This window comes from Dromiciops gliroides, chromosome 1 (genome assembly GCF_019393635.1).
Source record: "Dromiciops gliroides isolate mDroGli1 chromosome 1, mDroGli1.pri, whole genome shotgun sequence".
NCBI lineage: Eukaryota > Metazoa > Chordata > Mammalia > Microbiotheria > Microbiotheriidae > Dromiciops > Dromiciops gliroides.
Window position 1 is genome coordinate 50,170,061 of NC_057861.1, and position 18,057 is coordinate 50,188,117.

Here is an 18,057-nt window from a genome sequence, read left to right on the forward strand (position 1 = left end):
GGAATTGGAGCACAAAGGGGCTTCAGGCTCTTGCTTATTACTCTCCACCCTACCTTTCAGGGAGGCTTTGATCTGACCTGCCAATCATAAGTGTCCTTCCAATAAGCCTTCTTAGATAGAACCCTCTGGCTCTGCGGCTCCCTACTGTTTACAAAGCACTCGGCATTTAGGAAGGGCACCAAGGCTGACCGAATTCTAGCTTACAAGGTTTCACTGGGGTTTACAAGGTTTTCCGCAGCTTGAAAGATGCTCTCCAGCAGAGGAGACTTTGTGAGCCAGCCAGGTTTCTAGAGGTTCTCTGAGTCATGAAGAACAAGGGTGAACCCAGCATTGGGAAAAATCCCACCCCCCCTCCCCACAACACACACCACACACGTCTCCATTCTGCTGTACTCTCTCATACCCTCCCAAGTGGGAAAAAAAAATAGAAGTGGGATTTTTCCTGGCCTAGAAGTTGTGTAACTACCCAGGATGATGCAACCAATAACCCAAGATGATTCCCTCCCTTCCCCCACCCCATCCACCCAGGATATCCTGTTGGTAAACAACTGAGAAGCACAAGACCCACCCTGAGCCAGCAGCTCCACAGCCAAGGGAGGGAAGAGCTTGGCTATGATCTGAGGTCTAGGCCTGCTCTGGAGCTTGGGCCACAGAGTGGCCCAGGTCTGAGTCTTAATGATGGGAAAGTTCTCAGAAACCTCAATGTTTCCATGACCACCAGCTCCCTCTAGTGCCTTCCCTTAGAGAAAGCCCTTAGAACAGAGGACAAAGACAACACAATGTCAGAGCTGGGAGGGGACCCTACCTAGAATGGACATCAGAGGACTGTCTCTCAGAGATAGAAAGGGCCTTAGAACATCCCACACAGAATGTCCAAGCTGAGAGGGGGGACCCTGGAGACCATTATATTCAACACTCTTATTTTCAAGATGGAGATATTGAGTCACCAAGTGGGAAGGGTCTCGCCCAAATTCACTCCAGCAGTCAGGGACAGAGCCAGAGCCAGGTTTCCTGCCCATCAATCAGGTCAGCACATTGCAACATTTCTGGTTGACAGTGATAAACATTTTTTTATCATGTGGAATGAGAAGCTTATTTGTAACTTCCCTCTCCTATTATTTTCTCTTTTCTCTTTCTCTCCCTCTCCTCTCTTCTGAATCAGTTTCTCCTTTCTGTCTCTTTCTCTTCTCTCTTCCTCTCCTCTATCTTTCCTTTCCTCTCTCTGTCTCAGTTTCTCCTTTCTGTCTCTCCTCTTTATCCTCTCTGCCTCTCCTGTCTTTCTCTATCTGTCTACCTGAGTTCCTCAATTCTCCCTCTCACACCCTGCCTTCCCCACCCCACCCCCGACTTTGTTTGCCCCTGCTGAGTTCAGTCTTCCCAGATAGAACAAGGTCCCCTGGAGCACAGGAAGAGTCTCTTTGGCCCATACAAAGGGGGCCCCAGCTTCAGAGGGGAAAAGCTGGACTTTGGGGATCCCATGACAACCTGCCTCATTTAAAAATTGCTATGTACTTTCTTTCTCCACCACATCCCTGGTTGGTTGCTTCCCTTGGGCTTCACCTCCATACTGTCAGGGTGGGAAGCCAACTTTCTTGCTGGGAGGGAAGGGCTGGGGTGCCTAGGCAGGTCATGGGAAAGGATTATAAGATCATCGATTTAAAACTAGAAGGGGGGCAGCTAGGTGGCGCAGTGGATAAAGCACCAACCTTGGATTCAGGAAGACCTGAGTTTGAATCTGACCTCAGACACTTGACACTTACTAGCTGTGTGACCCTGGGCAAGTCACTTAATCCCCATTGCCCTGCAAAATAAATAAATAAATAAATTTAGAACTAGAAGGGACCTTATAGATTCTTTAGCCCAACCCTCATTTTACAGATGTGGAAACTGAGGGGGAGGGAGGGGAAGTGGAGGGAGGGGAAGTGGGGAGGGAGAGGGACTTGCCCAAGGTCACACCAGTTGTAGAGGTGGAGAGAGAAGGAGTAGCCAGGATTTCACAAAAATCATAGAATTGGGGAATTGAAAGGGACCTCGAGTCCCGCCCATACACTCCCAAAATCCCCACTATAACATTAGACCGTGAATTCCTTGAGAGCCGGGATAGTCTTTTGCATTCCTTTGTTTCTCTATCACTTAAGCATGGGGCAGCTTGGTGTCACAGTGGATAGAGCACTGGCCCTGGAGTTAGGAGTACCTGAGTTCAAATCCAGTCTCAGACACTTAACACTTACTAGCTGTGTGACCCTGGGTAAGTCACTTAACCCCAATTGCCTCACTAAAAAAAAAAAAAAGCTCTATCACTTAAGCACAGGCTTGTTAACCTATGGTCATATTGAACAAATGGTCATCCTCTCCTTGGAAGTCACCACCATCCCAGTGAGGGACAACTCAGAGTTAAGGAAGGTTTTCCCGATGTCAAACCTAAGTAAACCTCTCTGTGTCTCCCCCTCCTCCCACACGCCCCCCCCCTTCCCCACGTGACATGGCCTTCCTGTATTTGCAGCTGGATCCAAAGTCAGAATCCTTCCTGATAGCCCCACACCAGCCCCGTGCTGGTAAATGTGTTAAAACGAGCTTGTGGGGGCAGCTAGGTGGGGCAGTGGATAGAGCACCAGCCCTGGAGTCAGGAGGACCTGAGTTCAAATCCGACCTCAGACACTTAACACACATTTACTAGCTGTGTGACCCTGGGCAAGTCACTTAACCCCAATTGCCTCACTAAAAAAAACCCAAAAAAAAACCCCAAAAACAGCTTGTCCGGAAGGGGAAAAGAACAGACACTCACCTTTACGTTTAATCGGCGTCACTAATATTTTCTTCTCAACAAACTAATCATTAATTTGTAGAGGTGATTTCAAGGTATAAATTCTCACACTGAAAATTTAACTATCAGCTCTGATGAGCCAGCCTAGGTTAGTTCCATCCAGCACACCACTGAGGGCCTATCAGCCTGGGGCTGAGCTTTAGTTACTAGATTGCTTTGACCTCCTTTGGATAACCTAATGGATAGAATGTTGGACCTTGGATTACTTATTAGTTGTGTGACTACCTTTCTGCACCTCAGTTTTCCTTGCTATAAAATAGGCCAATGATACCAGTAGCACTTGCCTTCCAGAGTTGCTCAGAAGGCCAAATGAAATGTGTGTTAGAGTGCCATGACAATGTCAACTTTTATTGGCTTGGTGCTCCCCCTGACCCCAACCTTAGCTTCTCTTTGCTTTTTTTGTCACTGAAGAAACCGGAAGACCCCGTGATGGAAGAGACTACTTGTAAACTGAAAAGTGCTCCATCAGCTAAAGCCCTTGTAAATGATAGAGGGTAAAAGGGTAACATGGATTATAATTGGTTTTTTAAAATGGAGATATTATAAGATGTGCCTAATCACCCCCACTTAAAAAAAAATCAACATCCTTTCTTTGGAAATCTTCTTCCTAATTAGAAGATGACACAATTTGGGGGTTTTATAATAAGATACCTTTATCTCCAGTGCTTGAAAAGAGAGCCTGGTGGGATGGAAAGAGAGAGTCAGAAGAGTAAGAGGGCCTAGGGTCCAAATTCTGGCTCTGCTTACTAAGTGTGTCACCCCTGGACGAATGCCTTAACCTCTCTGGCCTTCCGTTTTCCCCTCTGGAAAAAGAAAAAAAACAACAATGGGATTTCACAGACTTCAATATGAAAGGATTTTAAAGGTCTTATAGTCTTCCTCCTCATTTTACAGATAGGGAAACTGAGGCACCGGAGCTGTTGAGTGACTGGCTCTGGTCTGGATGACCGATCTCTAAGATTTCTTCCAATTCTAGAGCCTTCTATCTCCAGATTAGGGACCCCTAATGAACTAAATTGAGATTTATTCTGGGGGAAAGTGGGGTCAAGTCGCAATACAGATCTATTCCCTTTCCATGGCTCTGGCCTGGCCCTGTTGTTTGCCAAACAATAGCCTGAGGAAGGAAGTGGACACAAAAATCTCCTTTTCACCCCCCCCAGCAGGACCTTCAAAGGACCAAGAAGAAGAAAGGGCCTTTTGTCCTTGTAACCTATTTGGAGGTGATTAGTCACCAGCCCCAGAGATAATTAGAGAGACATTCAGGTTAAACAGGCATTGGGGAAGGCATTGAATTGGGGAGGGAGGGCACAAAGGAAGAAGAAGGTGGAGCACATCAGAACTGCCTCCTTTATCAAAAACTCCAGAACAGGCCTGAAGGATTTTCCCCTTGTATCTGATATACATGCAGGGGAGAGCTCTGGACACAGGGTGGTCAATTAGAAAGAGTATCTATCATGAGAGGACCTGGAGGAATGAGGTGTGAGTTCCTTTAAAGTACTATATAGTTTATACTATAAAGTACTATATAGTTTACTATTTTAAAAAAAGAGAGAGAGAGAGAGATGAGCAGGATGCTATCAGAAAAACCTGGAAAGACTTACATGAGCTGATGCAAAGTGAAATGTACTGTATACAAAATAACAGCAATACTGTAAGATGATCTGCTGCGAATGACTTAGTTATTTTCAGTAATGCAATGATCCAAGACAACTCTGTAGGGCTTATGAAAAATGCAATCCATCTGCAGAGAAAGAACTGATGATATCTGAATACAGATGGAAGTATATTTTGTTGTTAGTTTCTTTTTTTGTTTTCTGTCTACTATGTTTTGCATGACAGCACATATATAACTTATATTGAATTGCTTAAGTTTTAAAGGGAGGGATAGGGAGGAAGGAAGAGAATTTGGAACACAAAGTTTTAAAAATTTATGTTACGATTTGTTTTTACATGTAAGGTGGGGAAAAATTCTTAATTAAATAATTAATTGATTTTTTTGGGGGGGGGAAAGGTGTGGGTTCAAATCCTGGGACTGCCTTTTACTTTCTTTTCTTTTCTTTAGTGAGGCAATTGGGGTTAAGTGACTTGCCCAGGGTCACACAGCTAGTAAGTGTTAAGTGTCTGAGGTCGGATTTGAACTCAGGTACTCCTGACTCCAGGGCCAGTGCTCTATCCACTGTGCCACCTAGCTACCCCTGCCTTTTATTTTCTATGGGATGCTGGGCAAGGCAGCTAATATCCCTGGGCCTCTGGAAAGCAAGGGGATCTGACAAGATAACCTCTTTTGGCTCTGAATCTATGATTCCAATAATTCCCCCTATACATATACCCCACTTCACAGTTTGTTGTTGTTCAGTCATGTCTGACTCTCCATGACCCCATTTGGGGTTTTCTTGGCTAAGTTACGGGAGTGGTTTGCCATGTCCTTCTCCAGCTCATTTTACAGATGAGGAAACTGAGGCCAAGAGGGTGAAGTGATTTGCCCAGGGCCACATAGCTAGTGAGTGTCTGAGGCCAGATTTGAACTCAGGGAGATTTGACTCCAGACCCGGTGCTCTATGAACTATGGCGCCAGCTAGCTGCCCACTTCACAGCTGACAAAGTACTTTTTTGTCCTTTCTGTCATGGAATTCCTGTATTCTGAGGGAAGCAGGGCAGGATTTACTCTCCCCATTTTAAAGATGAAGAAGCTGAGCCCCAGACATTGATTCAGTTCTCTATCTCAAATAATAGAAAGCGGCAGCTAGGTGGCGCAGCGGATAGAGCACTAGCCCTGGATTCAGGAGGACCTGAGTTCAAATCTGACCTCAGACACTTAACACTTGCTAGCTGTGTGACCCTGGGCAAGTCACTTAACCCCAATTGCCTTACCTAAAAAATAAAAAGGTCAAGTAATAGAAATATGACCACATATTCCTTAAGCTAACCTTCCAGAGTTTATTGGTAATGTCCAAACCATTCTACAATAGATCAAGCATGAAGCTCTTATCAAGCACCTACTCTGTGCTAGGTGTTGGAGGATACAAATACAAATGAGATACAGTCCCTGCCCTCAGGGAGCTTACAACCTACATGTTCACAAATAAGTAAATGCAAGATCCATAGAAAATAATTACAATGTTGGGGTTGGGGAGGGGGGCAGTAACAGTTGGAGGAATCAGGAAAGACCTCTTAAAGGAGGTGGCACCTGAGCCTGGAAGGGAGCGAGGGGTTCTAGGAAGTAGAGGCGAGGAGGGAGAGCATTTCAGATGGCGGGCACAGTCTGTGCAAAGGCACTGAGGTCAGAGATACAGAACCACAAAGACTATGGTTTGACTGGAACATTGAGTGGGTAAGGAGGAGTGGTGTATACCCAGGCTGGAGCTAGATAATGAAATGCTTTAAATGCCAAAGAGAGTTTGGACTTGGGTTTATTTGTTTGTTTGTCTATTTTCCTTAGGCAATAGGTAGCCATGGAAACTTTTTGAGAAGAGGAGTGACATAGTCATAACTATGCTTTAGGAATATCCCTTTACTTTGTGTGGAGGATGGATTGGAGAGGGTGAGTCTGGTGTGAGAGATGCTAATCAGGAGACTATTGCAAAAGCCAAGGCTAGAGGAAATGAGGGTAGTGGTGGTGGTAGATGTAGCAAAAAGGGGAGGAATTTGGGGCAGCTAGGTGACCCAGTTGGATAGAGCTGGCCCTGGGGTTAGGAGGTCCTGAGTTCAAATGTGACCTCACACACTTGACACTTACTAGCTGTGTGACCCTGGGCAAGTCACTTAACCCCATTGCCCTACAAAAATTAAAAAATAAAAAAAGATTTGCAAAGTGCTTTTATAGCACCAACTATGTGCAAGGCACTATGCTATGTACATACTTTTTTTTTTTTAAAGTAAGGCAGTTGGGGTTAAGTGACTTGCCCAGGGTCACACAGCTAGTAAGTGTTAAGTGTCAGAGGCCGGATTTGAACTCAGGTACTCCTGACTTCAGGGCCGGTGCTTTATCCACTGCGCCACCTAGCCACCCCGCTATGTACATACTTAACAAATATATCATTTGATCCTCCCAACAACCCTGGGAGGTAGGTGCTATTATTTATCCTCATTTTACAGGTGAGGAAACTGGAGCACACAGGTTAAGTGACTTGTCCAAGGTCACACAGATAGTGTCTGAGGCCAGATTTGAGCTCAGGTCCTCCTGCCTTAGTCAGTATATGAGGCAAGACTTGATTTCAGATCTTCCTGATTCTGGGTCCTAGCTAACCTGCCAAAGTCCATGCCCAGACTTTTTGGAGATTCATTCCAAAGAGAATTTTTTGGAACAAGCAAGTCTTCCTTGGAGAGAGGACACAGTTAGACCGTACCACTTTCCCCAGAGAGGAGAAAGAGGTCACTCAAGGTCACACAGAGAATGAGGGGCAAAGCTGAACATATCCTTGATTCCTGTCCTTAGCCCAACCAGCCCAGGGGTCTTTCCTTTTTATCAGGCTCCAGATGACACAAAGCTAGGAGGGAAGATTAAGTCATTGGGTGACAGGGTCAAGATCCAAGGTTAAAACAATTGAATGAATCTACTAGGAAATATATAGTGGACAATGTGTAATTTTTGGGAGGCAGCCAGGTGGCAAAGTGAATAAGAGTTCTGGGCTGGGAGGCAGGAAGACCTGAGTTCAAATCTGGCCTCAGACATTTACTAGTTGTGGGGCCCTGGGCAAGTCACTTCACCCTGTTTGCCTCAGTTTCCTTGTCTATAAAATGAGCTGAAGTAGGAAATGGCAAACTGTTCCAGTATCTCTGCCAAGAAAACCCCAAATGGGGTCATGAAGAGTCAGACGCAAATGAACAACAACATGTTATTTTATATACTGAACTTGGATTCTGTGGTGGTTAAAAATGTGAGAGACATAGTTTCTGGGTAATTTAATCATTTTATTAATATGCCAACAAGATATTTATAAAAAGAGGTCCTTTGGCTGGCTCTCTCAGACCAAAGACTTTATGTCAGTCAGGTCTCACTTCATATCCCTTCCAACTGTAGGAAGTCCATCACACAGCAATCAAATCTAATTGGCTGACATAATTGGAGATGGGTTATATTCAAATGAAGTTCAGGGATGTGTGACTCAGGTCACTCAACTCTTAGTAAGATGACATCACAGAAAAAAATGTAAGCCCCCACTCAAGTTGATCTGGGCAAATTGCTTCCCAACTAGGAGTGGTTTCATCTCATCGGTAACATCCTTGGGCCATCTAGACAAAAGGATCTGTTTCCACCTAAGACTCCTTTGTGAGCTTGGGACTGGTTTGACCCAGATGAATCTTACTTTCAAGGAGAATTTAGACCTTGAGTGGGGGAGGAAAAAAGGACTAAGAAAGAAGGGGAAATCTCTGGGTCCCCCAAGATATTGATTATTAATATTTATTTCTCACAATTCTAAAAATCAGGAGTACAGGTAACAGTATGCAGGAGTCATAGCTAAGAAATAGTTTGAAGATCTGAAAGTTCAAAATGGAAGCCCTGCCTGGAGCAGCCATGTGAAATGGTAGTCACAAAAGCAAGTTTTTCTGGTCCTTTTACTTCAATGCTTTAAGAATATGAGATGGTTTGATGTAGATACCTCCTACCTTTATATTTGTTCTCTAAGAGATGCTTCAGTTGGGAAAAAAATGGCTCTGTAGCCAAAATGGTGATGACCTTCCAGAATTTAACTAAATTGGTCCTCTGACCATGGAAGTGTAGTCTATCATGGGGCTCATACTCAAGGCCTTTCCAGCTTTGATCTAGGGCCTGCCAGAACTTGCATTCTGAGGGCACAGTCTTCAAAAACACAGGGTTACAGCTAGGTGGCACAGTGGATAAAGCACCGGCCCTGGATTCAGGAGGACCTGAGCTCAAATCCAGACTCAGACACTTGACACTTACTAGCTGTGTGACCCTGGGCAAGTCACTTAACCCTCATTGCCCTGCAAAAAAAACCCCAAAACCAAAAAACACAGGGTTACCTCCACATCACAAGGAGGCATTAGAGTAGAATTTTAGTAATGGTTCTTAGGCTACATGTATAGAAGCCTACCATGCAGAATAGGAGAAATGATATTTCCATTGTCTATTGTTTTATGTTCAATTCTGATCAATTAATAGATCAGTCAATGAGCATTTGGCGGGGGTTAAAAAAAGTACATTCAAATTTATTGATGACAGCCATACATGTCTCCTTTTTAAAATTTAGAATTTTATTTTCCCAAATTACATGTAAAATATAGATTTTGACATCAATTTTAACTTTGTGTTCCAAATTCTCTTCCTCCCCCGCCCCAAGAACTCAAGCAATTTAATATAAGCTATCCATGAGCAGTCATGCAGAACATTTCCACATTAGCCAAGTTATGAAAGAAAACAGACAAAACCTAAACTTCAGATAAAGAAACTAACAAAAAAAAATATACTTGAATCTGTATTCAGATACCATCAGTTCTCTCTCTGTAGATGGATTGCATTTTTCATAAGACCTTCAGAGTTATCTTGGATCATTGTATTGCTGAAAATAACCAAGTCATTCACAGCAAATCATCTTACAATATTTCTGTTATTTTGTATACAGTACATTTCACTTTGCATCATGAGCATTTTTTCCCAATCTTAATAGTATTTTATTTTTTTCCAGTTACATGTAAAGATAGTTTTCAACATTTGTTTTTATAAGATTTTGAGTTCCAAAATTTTTCTCCCTCCCTCCCTCTCTTCCCTCCCCAAGATGGCAAGCAGTCTAATATAGGTTATATATGTACAATCATATTAAACATATTTCCACATTAGTCATGTTGTGAAAGAAGAATCAGAGGGGGCAGTTATGTGGCATAGTGGATAAAGCACTGGCCCTGGATGCAGGAGGACCTGAGTTCACATCCAGCTTCAAATACTTGACACTTACTAGATGTGTGATCCTGGGCAAGTCACTTAACCCTCACTCCTCCCCCCACCCACGCACACACAAAAGAAAGAAAAAAAGAAAGAAAGAAGAATCAGAACAAAAGGGAAAAACCTCAAAAAAGAAAGAAAAAAGGGAAAATTGTATGGTTCAATTTGCATTCAGATTCCACAGTTCTTTTTTCTGGATACGGAGAACATTTTCCATCATGAGTCTTTTGGAATTGTCTCGGATCATTGTATTGCTGAGAAGAGCTAAGTCTATCACAGCTGATCATCACACAATATTGTTGTTACCATGTATAATGTACTCCTGGTTCTGCTCCCTTCACTCAGCATCAGTCCACTTAAGTCCTTCCAGGTTTTCCTGAAATCGGCCTGCTCATCATTTCTTACCGCACAAAAGTATTCCTTAACGAGCATTTATTAAGAGCCTTTTATGTGATGGGACCTGGAGAATATAAAGATAAACAACGAAAGAGTCTTAACAATGAAGGAGTTTACATTCTCTTCGGGAAGGCAGCGTGAACACATATCAATATATACAAAATAGAGAGAATGACTTCCTGCCAAGCTGCCCGCATGAAGGGGAAGCAGGATAACTTGCTCCCCAACACCTACTCTAGCCAAACCCTGCATGAGGTCAAGATACAATTCCAATAATGCTCAAGAAATACAATGAGAAACAATAAATGACATCTTTCACTGCAGAACTGCACGCATGCGCACACACACACACATACACGGGCAAGTCATTCAAAAGGCAACTGACCATAAGAAAAGGGGACCTCAGCAGAAAAGTGAAGAATATCACAACCAGACAGACATGTGTACTCTGCAGTGCTCTATGTCAGGAGGCAGAAAAAATGGAGGACTGCCCTGAGGAAGAACCAGCCATTGTGGTGCATGACGATATTGTACCCACAGTGCTCAGACGGAGCACCCCAGACTTAGAGGTTCTGAAGTCACTAGCATTCTGTCCTGAGATGCCAGAGATGGCTTGGAAAATCCTGTACTTTCAGCATCAAGGATCCCTGGGAGTCTGACTCCAAGAGATAGAGAAGATCCCAAGACCCCAGAGGTCCCAGGGACCCCCACTCAACCCCAAAATTCAGCAGAGGGTAGAACCTGGCCCTGGACCAATGCCTTTATTCCAAAAAGAAAGTCAGAGATCTGTTTTTGTTTGTTTGTTTTGAGGGGCAATGGGGGTTAAGTGACTTGTCCAGGGTCACACAGCTAGTATGTGTCAAGTGTCTGAGGCCGGATTTGAACTCAGGTACTCCTGAATCCAGGGCTGGCGCTTTATCCACTGCACCACCTACCTGCCCCAGTCAGAGATCTGAATAAATAAAATACCATATCAGACAGTATCCACATTATTACCAATCTAACTCTGTAATAACTGCAAATAGTCTCTCCTTCCCTATCTCTACCTCCCTTAACTCCCTTCCTTGATACCCTTAGAATGAATACTACCCAGTGGGGCAGCTAGGTGGCACAGTGGATAGAGCACTGGCCCTGGATTCAGTAGGACCTGAGTTCTAGTCCAGCCTCAGACACTTAACACTTATTAGCTGTGTGACCCTGGGCAAGTCACTTAACCCTCATTGCCCCGTAAAAACAAATAAACAAACAAAAACAAGAAAGGTGTCTGAGGATGGAGCTTGGATTTTTGGACCCTGACTTTGAAAGTCGTGTGAAGTGGAGGCAGCGTTCTTCTCCCCATTAGCACCTGCTTTCCGTTGGCACCAAGAAGAAAAAGGCAGGAAAGTGAAAGTAGGCAAACCACATGTCCACACAAAAGGGGGCAACCAGTGTATCAAGGGCTTCTTAGGCAGGACAGGGCTGGAGGAACTGAGCTGTTTCTGGGTAAAGCACCAGAATGTACTTAACTTGGGAAGCTCTGGGTCCATCCTTCATGAAGATGCCTTCAGGGCTCTGCCTGAGTCAAGTCAAGTCAAGTCTAGTCAAGAAGCATTCATTAAGCACCTACTATGTGCCAGGCACTCTACCTTTCTGGGAATACAGAGAAAGGCAAAAACAGTCCTTGCCCTAGATTCTAATGCGGGAGATAACATGCAAATAACTAGGTACAAACAAAATGAATTGGATGAATTGGAGATAAGCAAGGGTAGGAAGGCCCCAGCCTTAAGGGAGAAACTGGAAAGACTCTTTGAAGAAGGTGAGAATTTTGCTAAAACTAATGGGAGCCAAGGAAGTCAGGAGGTAAAGATAAGGAGGAAGAGAATTCCAGGCATGTCAGTAAAAAGGGGTAGAGATATAGCAGCTCTTTTTTTTTTTTTTCAGAAAAAAAATCATAAAAATATTTTATTATTTTCCAGTTACATGTAAAGATAGTTTTCAACATTTGTTTTCATAAGATTTAGAGCTCCAAATTTTTCTCCCTCCCCCCCACCTTCCTCAAGACAGAAAGCAATTCAATATAGGTTATATTCATACAATCCCATCAATCATTTCTACATTAGTCATGTTGTGAAAGAAGAATCAGAACAAAAGGGAAAAACTTCAAAAAAGAAAAAAAAACAAAAACAAAAGTAGAAACAGTACGGTTCAATCTGCATTCAGAATCCACAGTTCTTTTTTCTGGATGTGGAGAGCATTTTCCATCATGAGTTCTTTGGAATTATCTTGGATCATTGTGATGTAGGATGGAATTAGGGTCAAACTGATCATGAGTTGTTCCAAAAGGATCATGAGTTGTCCCAAAAGAATTACAAGACTCAGTGACTCAGTTTCCCAAGTTTCATTGCAATACTGTGAGTGAACACAGGGAGAGAACCAGAAAAGTGGAAAGGTATCTCAAATAGTGAAAGAAAAGATAGTTATATTAATAGTATGGATAAACTGATTATCAGTCTTATTATAATAATTTCCACTTTAGGGAGGTACAGGGGAGGGCTTATCTTAATTTGGACTTTCTGGGGGCTTGAGCCAACTCCTGAGGCGGATACCTTTTTCCGGGGAGGTGTGTTTTGGGGGTTTACCCGTCATAAGGTGAATCTGGGGACAAATTTGGCCTTTTTTGAGCATGTTACCTTTTCATTCCCATGCCTAGTTTCAAAATATTTTCATTTATCAGTTAGAATTTCTGTACCCTGTCAATGTATTATTGTTATAGTTAAGGTCTCGACTTGTATTTATGAAGACTCAAGTCTTAAGTTATCCATTAACTGGGGTCTGAATCCCTTTTAGAGCTCAGATCTAAATTAGAGCTCAGGTCTTAGGTTTTTCTGTTAACTCCTTTTTTTGCCTCCTACATCAATTGTATTGCTGAGAAAAGCTAAGTCTATCACAGCTGATCATCACACAATGTTACTGTTAATGGGTACAATGTTCTCCTGGTTCTATAGCAGCTCTTTTTGTGGTGGCAAAGAAATAGAAATTGAGGGGATGCACATCAATTGGGGAATGGCTGAACAAGTTGTGGTATATGATTGTGATGGAATACTATTATAGTGTAAAAAATGATGAAGGAGATGGTTCCAGAAAAACTTGGAAAGATTTGTATCCATGGTTGCAGAGTCAAGTGAGCAGAACCAGGAGAACCCTTGGTACAATGAACAATCTTATAATGATAATCAACTTTGAATGACTCAGGAACTTTGCTCAACACAATGACCAAGACAATTCCAAAGAACTCAAGATGAAACATGGTGCCCATCTCCAGATAGAGAGCTGAGGGACTCAGAGCAGATTGAAGCATATATTTTTTTCCTTTTCTTTCTTTTCTTTTGGACATGACTAGTGCTGGAATTTTTTTGCATAACTATCCATATTACTAATTCATTTTGTTTTCCTTGCCTTCTCAAAAGATGGGAGGGGGAGAATTTAGAACTGAAAATAAAATAATATTGAATTTTAGGGGCAGCTAGGTGGCACAGTAGATAGAATACCAGTCCTGGAGTCAGGAGGACCTGAGTTCAAATCCGGCCTCAGACACTTAATACTTACTGGCTGTGTGACCCTGGGCAAGTCACTTACCTTCAATTGCCTCACCCCAAAGAAAGAAATAAATGTAAAAAAAATATTAAATTTTATAAAGAGAGTATGCATAAAGCACTTTGTAAACCTCAGGGTACAATACGAAAAAGCTAACGCTTTTTGTGTGTATGTGTGGGGGGCAATGTGGGTTAAGTAACTTGCCCAGGGTCACACAGCCAATAAGTGTCAAGTGTCTGAGGCTGGATTTGAACTCAGGTCCTCCTGAATCCAAGGCTGGTGCTTTATAGCTTTTTTTTTTTAAAGTAAAACCATGGGAACTCATGACACAATCACTCCAAAAAAACATCCAAATAACGCCATAGGAAAATGCCCAGAGCAGCAAAACTCACAGAAGAATGTGCTGAAATCATCATCTTTTTTTTTTTTTAAGTGAGGCAATTGGGGTTAAGTGACTTGCCCAGGGTCACACAGCTAGCAAGTGTTAAGTGTCTGAGGCTGGATTTGAACTCAAGTACTCCTGAATCCAAGGCCAGTGCTCTATCCACTGCACCACCTAGCTGCCCCTTGAAATCATCTTTTAACCAAGAACGGCTTGGAAGGTCAGAAGGAGGGAGCTGTTGTGCTAATACAGGAGTCGAGCCCAACTCCACAGTCACTCTGACACAGATCCAGTCCCAGGAAGGCCTCACCAGAGAAACAGACCCCCAGAGCCTCTGAATCAGCTGAATAGCCAGTGTTGTCTGGAGTAATCTATTTAATCTGGGCAGTAAATGAGCCTAACACTCATCAGAATTGGCTCAATGACCTCAATCTCATTAGAATTGGCTCAAGGAGGGAATCATGTACACACTCAATTGGGTGGAGAAATCTCTCTAACCCTGCAGGAAAATAGGAGGGGAAGGGGATAAAGAGAGAGGGGCAAAAGAAGGAAGGGCAGAGTGTGTGTGTGTGTGTGTGTGGGGGGGGGACAAACAGACAGAAGCAAATCCCTTTTGAAGAGTGATAGGATGAAAGAAGAGGGATAACAGAATAAATATCATGGGGAAGGGAATAGGATGGAAGGGAAACAGTTAACAATAGTAATCATGAAAAAGAGAAAAGGAGGGAAAATTGTACAAAAAATATTTATAGCAACTCTTGGTGGAAGCTAAGAATTGAGAATCAAGGGAATGTCTATCAATTGAGGAATGATGGAAAAAGCTGTGTTATATGATTGTAGTGGAATGGTCTTGTGCTACAGGAAATGACAAACAGGATGATCCCCCCAAAACCTGGAAAGACTAATGAGCATTGATGTGTAGTGAAGTGAGCAGAGCTGGGGGGACATTGTGCATAGTGACAGCAGTATTGTTCATTGAGCAATTGTGAATGACTTAACTACTCTCAGCAGTGCAATGATCCAAGACAATCCCAAGGAACTAATGAGGAAGCTTACTATGCACCCCTATAGAAAGAACTGATAAAAAGAACACTTGTGGATTGTACATATATAATCTGGTTGCAATCTTGTGGAGGAGGAAGGAAAGGGAAGGAGGGAGGGAAAAAAATTTGGAACTCTAAATCTTATGAAAATGAATGTTGAAAACTACTCTTTCATGTAACTGGAAAATAAAATAAATGTTTGTTGCTGAAAAAAAAGAAAAAAGAAAAAAATAAATAAAGTAAAGCCATGGAGACACAAGATGGAATGTCTTGTTTGAGGAATAGCAAGGACAGTGTCACTGTGGCATATGGTTCATGGAAGAGAATAAACTATGTTCTTCTTGTTGTTTAGCTTTTCAGTAATGCCTGACTCTTCATGACCTCATTTGGGGTCTTCTTGGCAGAGACACTAGAGTGGCTTGCCATTTCCCTCCCCAGCTCATTTGACAGATGAGAAAACTGAGGCAAACAGGTTTAAGTGACTTCTCCAGGGTCACATAGCTGGTAAGTGTCTAAGGCCAGATTTGAACTGAGGAAGATGAATCTTCCTGACTCCAGGCCCAGTACTTTATCCAGTAAGACCCCTAGCTGCCCCAGGTAAAGTGGAGGAAGAACCAGAATGAGGAGAGACTTGCTACAGGCAGACCAACCAGAAGGTTATTGTAGTAGTTTAGGTATGAGGTAATAAAGGCCTGCACCAAGCTGGTGGCAGTGTCAGAGGAGAGACAGAAACATATAGGAGATAAAAAATATAGCAAGGTGGGGGCAGCTAGGTGGCACAGTGGATAGAGCACCAGTCCTGGAATCAGGAGTACCTGAGTTCAAATCTGGCCTCAGACGCTTGACACTTACTAGCTGTGTGACCCTGGGCAAGTCACTTAACCCCCATTGCCTCACTAAAAACAAAACAAAAACAAAAACAAAACCAACCAAAAAAAAAATATATATATATATAGCAAGGTAGAAATGACAGGATTGGACAATTCACTGGATATAGGTAGAGAAGGTCACAGAAAGAAGTTAGAGGTGATACCTAGGTTATGAGCCAGGATGACTGGAAGTTAGGAAGGGGGGGCATGATTTAGGGGAAAAGATAATGAATTTCATTTTGGACATCTTGAATTTAAGATGTCTGTGGCTGGCTGGACAAATCTGGGAATCATCTGCAAAGAGATGATCATTAAACCCATGTAAGGTGATGAGATCCCCAAGTGAGACAGTATATAGTGAAAGGAGAAGTGGCAGCTAGGTGGCGCAGTGGATAGAGCACTGGCCCTGGATTCAGGAGTACCTGAGTTCAAATCCAGCCTCAGACACTTGACACTTACTAGCTGTGTGACCCTGGGCAAGTCACTTAACCCCAATTGCCCTGCAAAAAAAAAGAAAGAAAGAAAGAAAGAAAAAAAAATAGTGAAAGGAGAAGAGAGCTCAGGACAGAGCCTTGGAGGACACTTCTAGTTATCTAGTGTGACTTGGATGAAGATCCACGAAAGGAGACTGAGAAGGTATCTTCTGACAAAGAGAAGGTGGACCCAAGGTCCAGAGACATCCATTTTTGGACCTGGCTACTGTGTGAGTTTGCTTTGCTTGACTATGCTTATTTGTTACACAGGTTTTAATTTCCTTTCTTTCTCTCAGTTAATTGGAGGAATAGTGTCACAGGATAGAATTTCTTGCATCACTATTAACAATAGTAATGGGGAAAAGAAGAGGTCCAATGAAACATTTTGTAAAATGCACAGAAGAGAAGGTAGTTCAGAAGGAAGCACAAATAGGACAGTTTTGAAAGTAATGTGCAGCATTTATCACATAGTTCTTTAAAAAGTGAGAGAGGTGAGATGGAGGTTCAGAGTTTCATGCAGAATCCTTTTTATTTGTATAGAAATGCTCTTTTTTTTAGTGTTTAAGATCAGAATAAAAATAAAATATAGAGAGACTGAATACAAAGTAATTTGGGGAAGAAGCACTAACAACGGGGAAGGTCAGGAAAGGTCTCAGAAGGTGGTACTTTAGCTTAGCTTTGAAGGAGAGAATGCATTCCAGGCAGAGGGGACAGCTCGTATTAAGATATGGGAGAAGTGGATAAAGTATCCTGTACCAGAAACAACAAGGTAGGTCAGATTGGTTGGATTGTAGAATCTGTTACAGAGAATGAGCTTGGAAAAGTAAAATGGAGCCAGGTGGTGAAGGGTTTCAAGTGCCAAATAGGGAAGTTGGAATTTGATTCTACAAACAGGCAACCCTGTAGGTCAAAGGAGTGATGTGATCATACCTGTGCTTTAGAAAGATTACTTTGGCAGCTTCCTGTTGCCACCTCTGGGGAAGTACAGGGAGGAACTGGATTCATCTGGAGAAGGATGACTGGAGCAGTACGGATTTGTTGAAGGGACTGGATATGTTTAACCAAAAGAATAGAAGACTTAGGAGAGAGCCAAGAGCCACCTTCAAATATTTGAGGAGCTGTCATATGAAAGAATGGTTAGACTTGTTTTGCTTGGCCCCAGAGGTCAGAGAGCAAATCATGGAAGTTGTTCAAAGTAGTTTTATAAGGAATATACTACATCCTAGTGTAGGGGAGTAGATAGATTTCTGGACTTGGAGTCAGGGACATCTGAGTTTGAATAAGGGATGTGTTGGTAGATATTTAACAACTGGTTCTCCAGGAAAAAAAATGTACATATGACAAACTTTTAAGTTTAATGTTCATTATTAACATTTTCTCCATCACTTTCTTAAATCCACACAACAAAACAGTAACTCAAGCCCTGGTTTGTAGCATTTGCCACAATCAGCTCTCTCCAGCTGGCTCCAGCACACTTTCTTTTTTTTTTTCTTTTCTTTTTTTTGGTGAGGCAATTGGGGTTAAGTGACTTGCCCAGGGTCACACAGCTAGTAAGTGTCAAGTGTCTGAGGCCAGATTTGAACTCAGGTCCTTCTG